General features: G+C 31.3%; 1 protein-coding gene across 6 annotated transcripts in view; it reads left to right on the forward strand.

Moving 5' to 3' along the window:
- LOC117174373 (calmodulin-binding transcription activator 2) overlaps positions 1-16,314 on the forward strand; it is a 175,491-nt gene that overhangs the window by 123,356 nt on the left and 35,821 nt on the right. The window lies entirely within an intron of this gene.

Here is a 16,314-nt window from a genome sequence, read left to right on the forward strand (position 1 = left end):
AAATCCGGTTAATATGGAGGCTGAGGCATGGCTGTGGTGCTGTTTTTGGTCAGAAAATCTTTCACAAGCAACGATGAATGAGCAGGTGTATTATCGTGATGCAAAAGCCATGAATTGTTTTTCCAAAGTTCCGGACGTTTTTTGCGAAAAGATAGCATGGCATGAGCCAACCGATATGCCTACATCTTCAGCAACTTCTCTGATGGTAATTCGGCGATTTTTAAACACCATTTCTTCCACTGTTTGAACGTTTTCATCTGTTGTTGACGTGCTGGGACGTCCAGGGCGAGGTATGCCGTATGCAACTGTCAACATTTCAAGAGTTTTAGAGCACTGGATTCCATTTTTAACACAAAATTTCATGCAAACTCTTTGCTCCATTTTTTTCAAAACAGGAAAATCGCCGAGCACACCAAACCCTTCTAACCTTTTACGCCTCTGCCAGAAAAACAACACGAGCTATATAGTCAAAACTGTGAACATATGATCGTGACGAGTGTACCAACACAATAAAACAAAAAATTTAAAACTTAAAGGTACGTAGCCCGCGAAAATTGAAAAGTCACCTTACTTTTTGAACACACCTCGTATATGAAGAAATTAAATGAAGTTTATTTTCCTGATGGCAAAGATGATAAAAAATAATTTCGATATCTTCTAGAGCTTCATACTGATTCCGATTCTGATTTCATATAATAATTATTCCTACTAAATAGGGTAAACTGGAGAGCAGTTTAATCATCTTCTATTTCTTTGAAACTCACTTATTGAATGCATTTTTTTCACGCTGAAATCGAATCTGAACGAAAACATGTTTGGTTTTCTCATCTCATCAGTTTGGTGTCGAAATGGGGTTTGAATTGAGTGGGGGTAGGTACGTGTCCTACACCCCCTATCACGTCTCACACAGAACCTCTTTTCCCATTTAAAGATGCCGAAAACTGGGATACGTGGCTCTTGAGGTCTGCTCCGGAACCGTTTCAGCGTCAGTGGGGTGGAGGAAGTGTGGTTCACATATCGCTCATGCCGAAACCCTTTTCCAGCCCCTAAAATAATCGCGTGTTCTAGTGTTAAGTATTTTAAATCAGGGGCTTCAAAAAGGTATGGTTTATGGCCACCTCTCATCCCCACTCACGCTGAACCCCTTTTCCAGGAGCACAACTAAAATGGGGGACTATTGAAAAAGCTCGGGGTGCCTTCTAATTGGGAACAATCCGAATGCAAGGCCCTTCCAACTCGAATCAGCCTCAAACCCTTTTCAATGATTTTTAGTGAAGGACACTGGGCTAGTCAGGAAGAGATACATGTTGACACTACTGTAATACTTTTTAAAGAGCAATATTTTTTTCAGTTCATTAAGTTTTAAAGTTCGAAAAAGTTATTATGTATATTTTCATGAAAATAATTTTAAAGTGGAGCTTCTTCGGCTTAAGGTCTATGATTTGGCGTCTAGAAAAAGTATAAATGTTAAATAGCTTTGGATACCTTGAAACTGTTAAAATTATTTGAAAATTTCATGAAGGATATTTTTTAGGGCGCTGTAACTTCGAATATATGAGATACATAGAAAGTTTTTTTTATATTTGCTGGAATTTAAGTTTACTTCAACTTATATAAGTACAGCTGTCATCTACAACTGACTAAGTATGACTTTATGCCATATTTATTCTAACTTTACTTTAAATAATAAAAAAAGGTATTCAACATTTAGAGCCTTTTTGTATGCCACTCCACAGACTATAAGCCAATCGATTCAAGATCAATATGCAGTTTAACCATAAAATAGAAACCAACTCTCAAAATTCAAATCTTTTACCTAGATTCCAAGCCCAACAAAATTTGCTTCTTATCTGCCATAAAAATGTTCAATCTGAGCTAAAATATACGCAGCATAAAGCAATCTTGCTCTGCCTCTCGAGCCACTTATCTCCAGGTACTTAAATCCCTAAAGCCTCGTATCATCCCCATGCCTCTTGGACGTCAGATCTCGTATGTCGCAGCATCTAGAAATACGCGAGACACGTTATCGACCACGTGGTTGCAATTTTGTTTTCTCAGTTGATCCCTTGTTGGTCTAAACTATCTAGAGTTCCTGCTCGAAATGAGCGGAAGGAATTATCGGAATTTGCTGGTGGTTGTAATTTCGTTTTTTTTCCACTCATCGTCCGCTCTTTAAACCGATGGTAGCTTTCGTTGCGCGATCCGGCTTGAATATATTTACGGAGTGTTTCGGTGGGTAGTGGGTACATGATGGGTACAGTTGCAGTTGGCCGTTGGGTACAGTAGACGAGGGCGAGGAGGCAGATAGTATCGTGTGGTGTTGGTGGTTCGTGGTCTGGGCCGTTCTTCGCTGTGGTTTAGAACCAGAAACAGTTCCGTGCCAGTGTGCTGCACCTAGCTCGGTGGATGCTCTGTAGGTTCTCTGTAGCCTGTAGCTCTGTACGTGCAGAGTGCAGACACAGAGGCCAGATCTGCACACAGTACATAACCCACACAGGCAAAAATCATGAACGTACTCGTATACCGATGTATGTAGTCCACTGCTACTCTGACCCCGGTCGGCCTCCGATCAATAGCTGGAGCCAGCGAGCTCAGCCGAGTTGAGTTCAGAGTTGAGTCGACCTGAGTTCTGTTCCTGTTCTCGAAAGCCTCGTTTTCAGAAACCCCATCCGAGAGTCTGGGTCCTCCTGTCCTCCTTTCAACAAATTTCGACAAATCGACTCTCTGTGACTTGCCTTCAATTGTAGCTTTCCAACTACAGCTTCCTCAACCAGAATCTTAAGTAGTTTCTGATTTTTTCCCGATGTTCTTCATTCTGAATTTCAACGCAATATTTTTCTATATATATTTGTATTTTTATTTTAGAATATACTAAATTCAGAGCACTTACTAACCGGGAAATTCAGGAAATAGCCGGGAATTAAAATAAAACCGGGGATACCGGGAATACAAATTCGAGCCGAGAATCACATTTAAAATGTGAATTTTTAAAGGTTTAAAGAGAATCAAACAATTTTCTTACGATTTCCGGAAAAACTTGAAATAATTTTCTGATTTTTAGAAATTAATTTTAAAAAATGGTTTCCAAAAATCTCAAAAGATTCTCAAAATTGTCCAAAAAATAACCCAGAAGATTTGAAGACAATTTTTCAAATCATACAGAATTTTAAAAAAAGTAAGGAACAGTACCATCATTCTAAAAGTGATTTCGAAGGTTTATACGTTTACACGAAATTTAAAAAACATTTGATGAAAAATTACAATAATTTTTAAGGAGATAAGAATTTTGAATGATTTTAAGAAAACAAATTTTTTTCTTCCAACTCTTGGTAGAACCATACATTATTTTCTATGTTTAGAAATTAATTTTTAATAAAATTTCAAAACATTTCAGAAATTTCCCGAATTAAAATCGGGAAGATTTTTCAAAGTTTCAAGAATAATTCAAGTCAGTTTAAAACAGGATGGAGAATTCCTCTTTTGGTAGAAATGTCAACTGTTCGGTGCGTAATCCAACTGTTTAGTTGCGAATTAATTTTTTTCGTTAAGAATTCAACTATTTTGTTCAAAATTGGTCTTTTTTCATTGATTTCAACTTTACTATGTTGCAAATTAATTTAGTTTTTCAATTGAACTATTTTGTTGAATTTTTTTCTCATTTGTTCTTTTACTAATTTTTTATTTAAAAATTTAATTATTCCATTTGTTGTTAAAATTCGTTTTTTTCGGTAGAAAATTAATGTTCTTTGTTAAAAATTTATTTTTTTCGTGGAAAAGGCAATTAATTTGCTGAAAATAATTTTTTATTATAAAAATTCATATTTTCGGATATAAAATTCAACTGTTTGGTTAAAGATTCAACTATTTTGTTAAAATTGCTTTTTTTATAAATTCATCTCTTTTTTTATTTAAAATTAAAATCTTTCCTGGCTGAAATATCAACTAGTACATTTTTTGTTAAGAATTTATGTTTTTTTAAATACAAAATGTATCTATTACTTTTTGGGGAAAATTCGTCCTCTTTTACAAAAAATTTTATCTTTTTTGCTAAAAAATGCAACTGTTTGAAAAATAATATGTTTTTGGTTGAAGATTTAAGTATTTCGTTGAAAATTTTTGATTCTAACAAACATTGTTGATGTGGAAAAATTAAAACAAAATTAAAACAAAATGCGGATTATTGAAGATATTGAAACAGAAGCATTTTAAGATTTTCGAAAGCTTTGAAGACAACAAAATCTTTTTCTTAAGATTTATGGAAAAATTGAATAAGATTTATTATTTTTAAAAATGGATTCTAAGAGAAAAATAGAAACAATTTCAATTTTTTTAAAATGATGTACTAGAATTTTAAAAAAGAATATGAAAGATTTTAAAGGTAATTTTTCAGTTTTGCGAGAACGTTAAATTGTTGATATAAAACTTGTAAAGATTTTTAAAAGTCTAGATGTTTGAAGATTGAAAAAAAATAAGACATAGTTTTTACTTTCTTCGGAGTTTGCGATTTATTATTGAATCATTATTGAAGAGCTATTAGAATAATCTATTATACATATTATTTATTTTAATGCTAAGTAAATGCTACATTATAAAATTATCTATAAACAGAATAAAAGCATAATAAACATTATAAGCATAATAAAAGTTTAAAAATAATTTATTGTAATTACTCTTTAATAATTAATTGCTACTATTAAAGACATGACATATTATATCCGAGGAGAATGATTTAGAAATTAGAATACCGATAAAAGCTAACCAAAAGAGATGCCTATGAAAAAACAATAACAGTCAGGTTAATCAAATCTACGCAGACAATTCGGACATTTAGATTCGATTATATTTGCCATATTATAAATATATTATATTAATATTATTAAATAAATTTAGACACCTTGTAATTGTATCTTGTGGTTACTACCTCGCATATTAATTTATTGGTGTCTAATTATTAATTAATTATGATCATGAGACGAGAGCACCAAAAATTTGATAATGGTTACTTGACGCCCGTGCTTAAACTATAGAAGAGGAAAGTGTCACGTAGCTTCAAGTCAATTGATCATTATTGATTACATTTTAATGAAGGTGATATGGGAACATTAAAACAAAATTTTAAAACTATATCTTTCTCTTTATTCACTTAATTATTTATTTGACTTGTCTGTTCACATTCTTCTTGCTTAAAGATTTGCAATATTAAGGATGTTCTCAGTGTAAAGCTCACAACTACTCAACCTTAAACTTGATTTATAAAATCGACCAAAAGACCCATTGATAAAGTAATAGATTTTACAACAGTTGCGGCTATACATTCTCATTTAAATACAGTTATTTGCATACTTGTGTTTTTTTTCTTTAGTTTTGACAAAATTCGTCATTTTTATTTAATTTTATTAAACAATATTTTAATTAGGAAATATACATAGTTTAATTTTCAAAACAAATAACTAAGAATTATAATTTTTTGATAATTCCTATAATAATTGTTTAGATCTAGAAAAGTATAAAAAGACTTTACTCTGATTTTTTTTAGTTTAAAAAGGGAAAGATAATTAATGCTCTAACTCACAAGTTCACCTAATCCCTGAAATCTTAAAATTTTAAATTATTATAATCGTTATATATAATGATGAAGTTTAATTTTAATTTAACTTCACCCGCCTAAAACGTGCTCTCGTAACCTATTATCGGCGTATATTATGTACTATTAATATATTTATTATTAATTATATATTATTTATAATATATTTATTTATTATTATTAATATATTATTATATATTAGTTTATAAATGAAAATGGGAATGTAACCATTTCTCGAGTGGAGTCCTCGAGAAATAGAGCTTTGATTTAAATCGCCCACAATTTTTCGATGTTTAATTTAAATAAATACTGAATTCAATTTCTTAAAAAATTAACTCATTTGAAAAAAGCGTTTGATTCTTCTAAATTATTTTAGGAATATCTAAGAGTAAGTACAAAGTTCAAATAAAAAAGCAAACGAATTTGTGTTTTAAAGAATTTGTTCTAACCGACTTAATATATGAGGAAAGTGGCAACTTTATTTCAATTTCACAAAGGATTCTATTATAAATATTAAGATAGGAATTAAATTGTGATTCATAGTATTGAAATTATCATAATATTAATTTAATTTTTCTTTTTCAATTGCACTATTTATCATCAGAAATATCTTGTTATTATCGACAACTGCTGCATTCTCGGTTATTGGTGCTTTTATCCTGTTCAAATATACAATAAAAAACTCAAATATTTATTTATTAAACTCGCTTTGGTTTATTTTCTTAAATTCGTCACAATTATTAATGAACCTTTTTTGTCCACCGTTGTTTATCTTATGACAATATAATTGCACTTTTATAACAACAAAATTAAATACTAGTTATACAAAATAATATTAAATTGTTCAAGAGAGCTTCCTAGACTGGATACAAAATGTCATTTTGAATAATTTCTGATTGGCTTTCGCTTTTACTTGCAGATGACATAACTACTGCTTTAAAAAAAAGAATTTCATTCATGTCGTCAGCCTAAATAACTCTAAAAGGTGACACAGCATTGATCATAAAAATATTATTTTTTGAATTAATCTCTGAAAACGTTTTATGTTTGATTTCGACTCTTATAGACAATTGTAGCCGCTAGGAAAATTCAAAATAAATAGAAAAAGTTTGATATTTCCACCTAGATTTCTAGAGCCAATATAACTCGATTTACGATATCTATAGAAATTTCAAGTGCTTTTCGAAAAGATTCCATAAATTGAACTTTTTGTAACTTGGCTCCAATCGTAGCTCTCTAGATACATTGCCTTCAACCACAATTTAAAATCTACATTCAGCTTGTAATTTCGTCTTGTTGGAAGAAATTTTTTTCCTATCATTCGAGATTTGCGAAATCATTTTCTATTATTAGACTTAAATTTCAAGTAAAAGAAAGATTACGTTTTTTTCTTAAAAGGATCCAAGCTCTTAAGAGAAAACATCTTGAGAAAACGATTATTATAAAAATTATAAGAATTCACTCAAAGTTATCTGAAACAATATTATTCTAATAAAAATGTCTTTTTCTTCAGTTCTTCTCCAAATTTTCGACCACAAAGAATTTGAATACTATTTCTTATGCAAATTTGCAGTCCTTCTGATAAATTTCATAAAACCGACTCGCCGAATCGATCAGTCAATATTATATTTTGAAATCCAATAGGGTTGTTGCCCTTCCGATTCAACGTGTTACTTTTTTTCAACCTTCTTTATTTATAAATGTAGTCTTTTTAGAAAGCACCTTCCTGATTATTTTTTCAAATTTCGAAACGTTATTTGTAACAGAATTGAAGAGAATCACAGGGACATCAACAATTACATTATCTAAAGAATGAAAGAAAATTGTTTGTAGCATAAGAAATAATTCTGCTAGGAAAATAGAAGGGAATAAATTTCTATGCTGGAGTGTATTTAATTTTACAACCATATTCATCATCAGAACAATAAAATTGAATCCGTGAGATGAAAAGTTGCTTTTGAGCGCTCTGACAGAAATATATAGACTCTACATTGAATGCATGTAGCAATACTTAAACTATAACGAGATACATACATAAAACATCGGTTTCTACAGCCTACATTATTCTTCCTCGTCGTCTGAATTATTCATGTTGTGATAATTATATCACTGCCCTTATTTCTTAAAGACAAGATTGAAGGCACCACTATCTTTCAAGACTGTACTGCGAGTACATAATTCACCAGAATAATTTATATTAAATTATTTGATTCCTTCTTCATGTTTTATAGTTCATTTCTCATTTCTCATACTTTACCACGAACCAATTATAATAAAAAAAATTTTATCCACGAAGGTATTATGTTTATGACAAAAAGCTTATTTCCAAATAAGGAAATAATTAGTTGACCCAAATCAAATTTATAATAGCATTTCAGCCCATAAAACTCTCGTCCTCTTGCGCAAAATGTAGCAATGAAAATCACGAAAAGCACTTTCATTTACCCAATTTTATATGGAGCATTTGCTTTTGAGAAATGGTCTGTGTTTTAGTGGTAGTATAACGATTCCCCAAAGGCCTATAAAGTATAAACTCTTCTTTCTTATCAGGCTAACGATAAAAAGTAGCAAAGTGCACTTCCCCCGACAATATGAGAAGAGATTGATTGCAATCACATTCAAAGAGGACGATGATAAAAATATGTGCTGTGATCCTGACACAGTAATCGGCATTCAAGTCGACCTCATTACCCGATCGAATTATGTCGTGTTATGTCAACTATATGTTCAGGTAAATTATACCGTAGAATTTTTGTTATAGTTTAGACGTGTATACCCGATGAAGGGAGAACTTTCCGTTTAAGCTTAACACGCAATGCTATACGAAAGCTCGTTAATCTTCAAGTGAGAAAATACACGAGTTGAAGTCGACCATTTGCCCCCTATCACCTCACCAAGCCATTCTATATCCTCATAAAGAATTTCTTCGATTCAATACCAAACTCTCGTTAAAGTAGATTCTGCAATTATAGAACCTAATTTTAGTTAAGTCGAGCTTTTGTTTCATGTAACTGACGAAGTTTCCTATCTACTTGATTTCCTTCTTTTTTATTCAGCATAGACAAGTTGAGAATTTCCGTGTAGAAAGTGTGCAGGTAGTTTGACGTATGGAAATGAAGGTATTATCAAATAATTAGCACATTTGTCATTATTATTTGGTTTCAAGACTGAGGTTATTTAGAGTTTTCTAATTATTTCTAAAAATATGGAAATTTAATTTAGAATTTTAAAAGAAAGTTTTTCTTGATACTTCGTATTGTACGGAAATTAACTCTTTGTTAGGGGAGATTTTCACGAAAATGTATTTATTAACATATTATGTTTACAATTTAAACTATAAAATGGAACTCTGAAAGTAAAAAACGTATTTCAAATATTCTATTTCTCTGATATTTTAAGCGTTTTTTTATAAATTTTTGTCGAAGAAGAACAAAACTCCATTTGGATATCTTACCAAAATTCTCTCACACTATTGATTTGCCAAAAACTGTGAACTCTGTATCTAAAACTAAATTTTATTAATAGTTCGCTTTTCACTTTTGAAATTTTAAGTGAAAATGATACTTTAATAATAAGAACAATTACTATAAAATTAATGTTTTCTCTATAAAGTTCAATCTTATTGAAATACAATATAATTTAAACAAATGTAATGCTTTTAGTATCAATATTGGACATCTTCTTTTAAAAGAATGCATTATCATCTACATGTTTAATACAACTTCGTATGAATTTACATTTCAAACCATTTTTTTCAGACCTTCAAATCATATCTCATAAAATTTCTATTTTGCTAAAATAAAACTCTTTTCAAAAACCTCCAAAGGTCGTAAAAATTTAAAACTGGTTAACCTTTTTAGAATTTCAGGGGGACATTTTCCGATTCATTTTCCATAAAAATGAGCCACGTAACTTTATAGTTCGGATAAGGATTTACTTTCAAAGAACTTGTTTCATTGTGTCCCAGTTGTTCCAGATTTTAAACCTATTTTTCGAAGATGAAAATTTCTAGAGAAGCTTTTACTTCTTTATCGATTGAACTTTTTCTTTTCCATGGGCATATTATTTTTTTTCAGTGCTGATGTAAAAATACAAATTGAATTTATGTATATGATTCCAACGATACGTTTTGTGTCACTTTGAAGGTATGGGCATTTTCAAGAGAGTTTTTTCAAGCTTAGGGAAATGGGGAGTGTGAAGTCAAAATCTGTGACTCCGGTTCTATCTTTCTCTTGATCTTGTTTTCTCGCCTTGCCCTCTTCTTTTTACCCTCTTTGAGACCGTCCCTCATTGTAAATCGTGTCGCCCGCTGCTCTTCAGCACCATTTTTCTTGAGCACCCTGACAGCATATGTGAGTGCGCTGTAAGCGAGTTCTGCCGGATTCTCAGTCTACTTTTGAACTAAAAACTTTTCTGCTCAAGCCAGTAGCCGAATGACACCGACGAGCAACCTTTGAATACCGACGAGGACACGATATTTTTCAATTTGGTCTGATGCGCCTTGAAAATTAATTTAGAATCGATACCAAATCGTGACCCTAAAACCGTAAGGTTCTATCTTGAATTTTTTATGTAACTTGATTTTCACTTGTTCTTTTTGTGAAGTATTATCCAGAAAACGAAAACCAAGTGACTTCTAAAATTGAGGTAGAGCCCTACTGTTCTAATGCTGCAAAATACCGAAATTTGATATTCTTAATAAAAAACTACAAGCAATCTCTAATTTTTCACTTAATAAAGAAGGAGGAATTTGATTTGCTGTACCAATTTCATGTTTAATTTTCCTGAGGCCTTAGAAATTCAAATTATGAGAAAGAAAAATGTACTATTTTTTTGGCCCAATGCGAGTTTCGTTCTCCTCTGGGATTGGCACATCGTTTTGGCAAAAAAAAATTTTTCTTTAAAGTTGTACGTCTTGAAAAAAGGAATATTTTCAGTTGCAGGCATAGTTTTGCTAAAATTAATTGTTTTTGAAAAAAATTGTATGCTTTTGAAACTCTCTTATTCATTTATTACACGCGCGCGGCGCTCGGGCCAATTTTGCCGCGCCTAGGGCGCGCGGGTACGATCGACTCTCGCGCTTCCCGATCATTTTTGTGTGTTTAATGCGTACACTTTTACTACATTTTTTAAAATATCATAAATATTATAACTCAAATCGAAAATTGTGATTTAAAGTTGCGAGGAATTACAGCCAAAACTTTTTGAATTTTTGCCGAATCGAAAAACTGAACTGAGATAGTTTTTAAATATATTTGATATCTAGTGAAGAAATTAAATAAAATTTCCTAATCTATCAGAAAAATATTTTTTTATATTTTTCTGAACATTTTCAGCATTTTCAAAAGTATATTACTTTTCTAATTTTTATTGAAATTAAAAATTTCATTAGGATAATTTGCAATTATTCTACCCAACTACAAGAAATTTTGATAAAAATTTCTTAAATTAATAAAAATTGTTTTTAATTTTGAAAGTGCTCTAAATTTTTAAATTTTGGTTGGAAATATCTGCTTAACGAACTTAACCTTCATTTTGGGAACTTTAAGAAGTGTATCAAAGGCTGACTCGATTAGACAAATCCTTCAAAAGTTAGAGTGGTTACAAAATTCAGGTAACTATACATACAGACAGACATAAAGGTATACAGACATACAGAGACATACAGACAGACACTGATAAAATTTTATGATTATCGGATTCTGTGCGTGCCAAAACGTAAAGATCCGTTAAAAACCAGAGATCGAAAATTTTTGAATAAAGTTTAAAGCTTATAATTGTCTTTACTTTTTTTGAATATTTTATAAAGAGTAACAAAATTTTTTACATGTCAATCTTTGTATGCTGTATTTATTTTTATTTTTTGTTGTTGAAATTATTGAAAACATTCTTTCTGAAATGGCATTTGTAAACATAGAGCGGTACTAATCTTTTTTCTTTTTCGCATTGATTTCCGGAATAAAACCAAATTCTCCTTGACTTTCCTTTTGTTTTTGAACAATTTTTAATTTCGTTCAAAGAAGCAAATAGAAAGGTTCTTTCCTTTACTCTCTGTTTTTCAAACAAAAAATAAAATCTCCGGAATGTGTTTTCGTTTCTCAGAAACAAAAAAACAAGGCACTTAAAATAATTTTTGAAACTCAATTATTATATTTTTACAATTAAGAGTATCTTTTTCTTATTCCTTTTGATATCCGTGGCTACGTTTAACGAAATTTTGGTACAATACCCACATTTTTTATTTGATACGTGTAAAAACTACCAATTTGATTACAATTTTAATAAAACATATATTTTGTTATGCTTAACGTCTTCGAGCTCTTGGACCTTTTATTTTTTAACATTTCGCTCTGATAGGATGTGCATAATTTAACGATTTAGGTTACTTAGGAAAATTCAAGGAATAAATATTAGAATAAGCAAATTAAATTCTGTGCCTGAAATGTCACCATTTGTGCTTACAATTCCACAGATCCAACATCATTAGTTTTAACCCGAGGGGAGTTTGTGAAAAGCCTTTTCTTTCCTTGTAATCTCTTTTCTCTTCATCCCATTTCTCTTTCAAGGCTTGGTATCGTATTGGATTCGTGTTAATCATTGTGGAGTTGCTTCGTCATGATAAAGCGACTTAAGTTTTCTTAATTTAAAAAATATTTTTTATGCATAATCGATGAAAATAGATCCATTGTTAAATGTAACAAAATTTTAAATAAAAAAGCTCAATTAGGATCCAGTCTTTATCATTTATGGCCTATTTTGTTTTTAAAAATATTAACTGCAGTTTTATTGGGAAGAGTTTGAGTTTTATTATAGTGGATAAGCTTCCTGACTCAATTTGTAAATTTCAAAATTTATAATTTTTTTATATAAATAAATTTGAATCCTGATAATTAAATGAAGAAGGGTACGTTATAGTTTTAAGTTTTGATTAAATTCTGTTTATTTCAGTTAAAAGTTGTTCCTAATTTTAGATCATTTATGGGTGTAGAGAAACGAGTTGAGTCTTTTGATTCCCATACAAAACGAGCCCGGAAACGTGCCTTGTCGTGAAACGCCGATAAATCTGTCCTAGTGTTTCTGTACCTCGGCACGAATCGTTTTGATAAGAACTCTGTGCTGCTGCCAATTAACAAGTGAAGTAGACTTGAACGGTAACAACTCATTAACGGGAACAGCTTCAACTCAACGACAACATTGATTCCGCTTTTGTACTCTTTCCTCCACCGGAAATCTAGAAAATCGGTAGGGGACTATTACAATTACAATGGTGAGAATATGGGCACATTCAGAAGGCATAAGAATAACAAATAAAACAGATTTTTTCTTATCTATCAATAAAAGAGACAGAAGTTCCCTCTTGAAATAAAAATAAATATTTTCCCTATTTTAATTAAAAGAAATATTTAATAGAACTATTGTTATAGTGAAAATATCTAAATCTTGCAAATCTGGTTTGATAGGGTCAGTTAGAACTTTTGCTCTCTCCGCCTTTCATAAAGTTAGACAGCTGTGGCTGACCAAACGTGACCGTAACTACTGCAGTGGTTTACAGTAGTTAGTTCTTTACGACGTAGACGTCCTTGTTCAAAAATAAAGGGAACTGAAAATGGAAAAACAAAAAACTATTTAGGACTTTAAACTTTTCTTTGTTTTTATCAGATTTTTCTATGAGTAATTATATTATTTAATTTGGAAACACTATATAAGTACATATATGGAAGCAATTAGAAGTAAACAATTTTCTGAAGCTTCGATTTATAACTGTGGAGATGTAGTTACGTTTTATTAAAGCTGTCTAAACTGTGAAAATTTCAAATAATAATTAGCAAATATATTTTGAAATCAAAATTTACATTAACTTATTACCATAAAACAGAGCTGACCAGGATATGGTGGGAAAACCGGACCACTCATAATTTTATAGTTTTTTAAATTTGACTTCTTTTTTCTGTTTAAAATTCCCAAAGCTTTTCGATTTCTTTCCGTAAAATAAATGTGAAATTTCATTTTGTAGGCTGTTTTTTCCATTTCGTGGACAATTTTTTATCAAAATAATATTTATGTAAGGCTGTAATTTTTTTTATGTTGGTTAAGTCTAGTAAAAAAACACTTGCTACACTTCATTTGTCATTTTTTATATTTATGTCACCCACCACATTATATATCGTCTGAACAAAATTGCCTACAATTTTGAGCAAGCTAAGATACTTTGTTTTGGCTATTAAAATGATTTTTAAATAAAGTTCTTAATGTTAAGGCAAAGCGGGACATGGTGAAAAATTATAATAACCAAATCAGATCTTCATATAATATCACATATAATTTTATGCTTTTACTCAAAATTAACAGGAATTTTTGTGTTGTTAATCGTCAAAATTGTTTAATTTACTCTAAAATAACGATATAGGCTTTTAATTCGCAATGTTTTACGCTTGGTATTTCTGAAAAGCTATTTTTGGCTTTTTATTGAAAGCGGAGGACTTAACCCCACTTTCAGGGGTAAAAACAGATACACGTTGGACTTTAATAACTGCTTATCGCTAAATCGTAGTATCTAACATGACAAGTAGTGTTAGACACGTCTTTATGAGGAGACCAATGTTTGCATTACGAAATTCCGTGATGTGCGATATTTTATTCGAAATTAGCATTTTATGAAACTGCAGGGTTGTTTAAAAAGTGGGTCGTAAAAATATAAGACTGACGTGGCAGTCATCTGCTTGGGGGCCATTCACAAAATATGTGATGCATTTTTCAGGAACTTTTAACCCCCGCCGCCCCTACGTGATACTTTTTCCATTGGTTTTAATATGGAGAACTATATTTCGGCAGACCCCCCCCCCCCAAGCGTATCGCGTATTTTGTGAATGACCGCTAGATCTGTGATTGGTAATCTCTTATGGCGCAAAATTTTAAATGTGATTCGGTCCGAGCTACAGTACCATCTAGTGTCATTATTTTTGCCAACAGTAAGGTTAGATAAACCATTGTGTGCTATTTAGTGGCTATTGGCTGAACTATTTGCGTGTCAGTTTGGCGCTTTGGAAATAATTACCCAATAAACCCGAGGCATATATTTTATCTCTAAATTAGGTAAAAATGCTGCAGCAAGTTTATCCGACGAAAGATAAAATTTATATGACGAAAGATCAAATTTATCCGACAATTGATAAAATGTATGTGACGAAAATATTTATTTGACATATGTGATATGTCAAACGGCTGCATCTAGGTTCACCGAAAAAATTTCCTCCATAAATTCGAAAATCTTCGCGATACTTATTTTTTCAATCGTCTCACATTATTTAAATAATCGTGACAACAAAATTATTCACCTACATTTACAGAATAAATAGGCTGAACTTTGCTTAGTTTATAGTGATTGTTTTTGTTTTTGATCCTAGACGCACCCGTTTGACATATGGCATATGTCAAATAAATATTTACGTAAGATGAATTTTATGTTTCGTCAGATGAATTTTAACTTTCATCAGATAAACGTGCTGCAGCGTTTTCATTCAACTTAAAGATCCAATTTATTCCTGAGGTTTACTGTGTACATGTCACCAGCTGGCAACATTTGGCAAAGGGCAATATAACGCTCAGTTTTCAGGGGGCGTTGCAGGCTCATAACCTAGTGGTTTTGAATAAAAGTTTTTAATTTTAATATACGGAAGAGTTAGGCAGCATATGTTGAAACCATTAATACCTCATTTTAATCCCTTCAGATAATATACTGAGATAATGCTTTATAAAAAAACGACCTGCTTAGCCTTGTATTACGGTAATTTCTAGAATTTTTGATACAATTTTCTAATTTTTTAATAACTTCTATAAAAAAAATTATTAATGGTTTATTCTCTTCTTTTATTATACTTTTTTGTGGGCAACACAAGGTTTGTTTAGGAAGGCAAAAAAAGTTACCATTGTCAAAATGATGTCGGCTGGGAAAAAGGGTATGGTGTTTTCCACTCACCCTTATTCAATGGCGCCACAAAGGGATCCAGGAAATTGGCTAATTTTTCCACGACCCCAACGAAAGTGCATCGGGTGTGCTCTCTCTTTACGTATGATCGGTTTCAGCGGTTGAAGTGGGACGTTATATTGTGCTGTTTCGGCGTGTCTGATATTGGAAAAATGGAGGCGAGTTTTATTGAAAACTATATGGATTCTGATCACATAGGTTATTCGATGCGTTTCGAAAACGCGAACAAATATATTAGATATAGTACTGTAGTATTTATACTATCAACAAAATTTTTCTTATATAAACAGAAAAACCAACTTTTTTGAAACTTTAAAAAACGGTACTATTAGGTCATAAGAGTTTCCATAGTAGTATCAATTCATTTCGAGTATAAAAAAGTTTTTCTCATATAAAGGTGGTAAAACTTTTTCTCTAAATTTCAAAATACAAAAAAAAACTTCTAATTTGACGATCCAGCTCAAAATCCTATTAAACCTGGAAACCATTTGGAGCTACATTTCATCTAAATTTCATGACTCTTATTTTTCGAGATATGGTAAACAGAAAAAAGTTACACACACAGTTTTTCTAAATTGCATCTTCGAGTTCCTGGAGTCGAATTATATCGGAATAAGTCCAAAAAGTAAATTTAAAATATCAGGTACACCAAACTCTCGCTTTCAGTCACCCCGTTCTCAGCCTTCCTAGAACTGCTGGCTCACGCAGTTTTTCAGGAGAGTAGGCCGAGAGCGGTTACAACATT

The sequence above is a fragment of the Belonocnema kinseyi genome, chromosome 6 (genome assembly GCF_010883055.1).
Source record: "Belonocnema kinseyi isolate 2016_QV_RU_SX_M_011 chromosome 6, B_treatae_v1, whole genome shotgun sequence".
In the NCBI taxonomy this organism is placed as follows: domain Eukaryota; kingdom Metazoa; phylum Arthropoda; class Insecta; order Hymenoptera; family Cynipidae; genus Belonocnema; species Belonocnema kinseyi.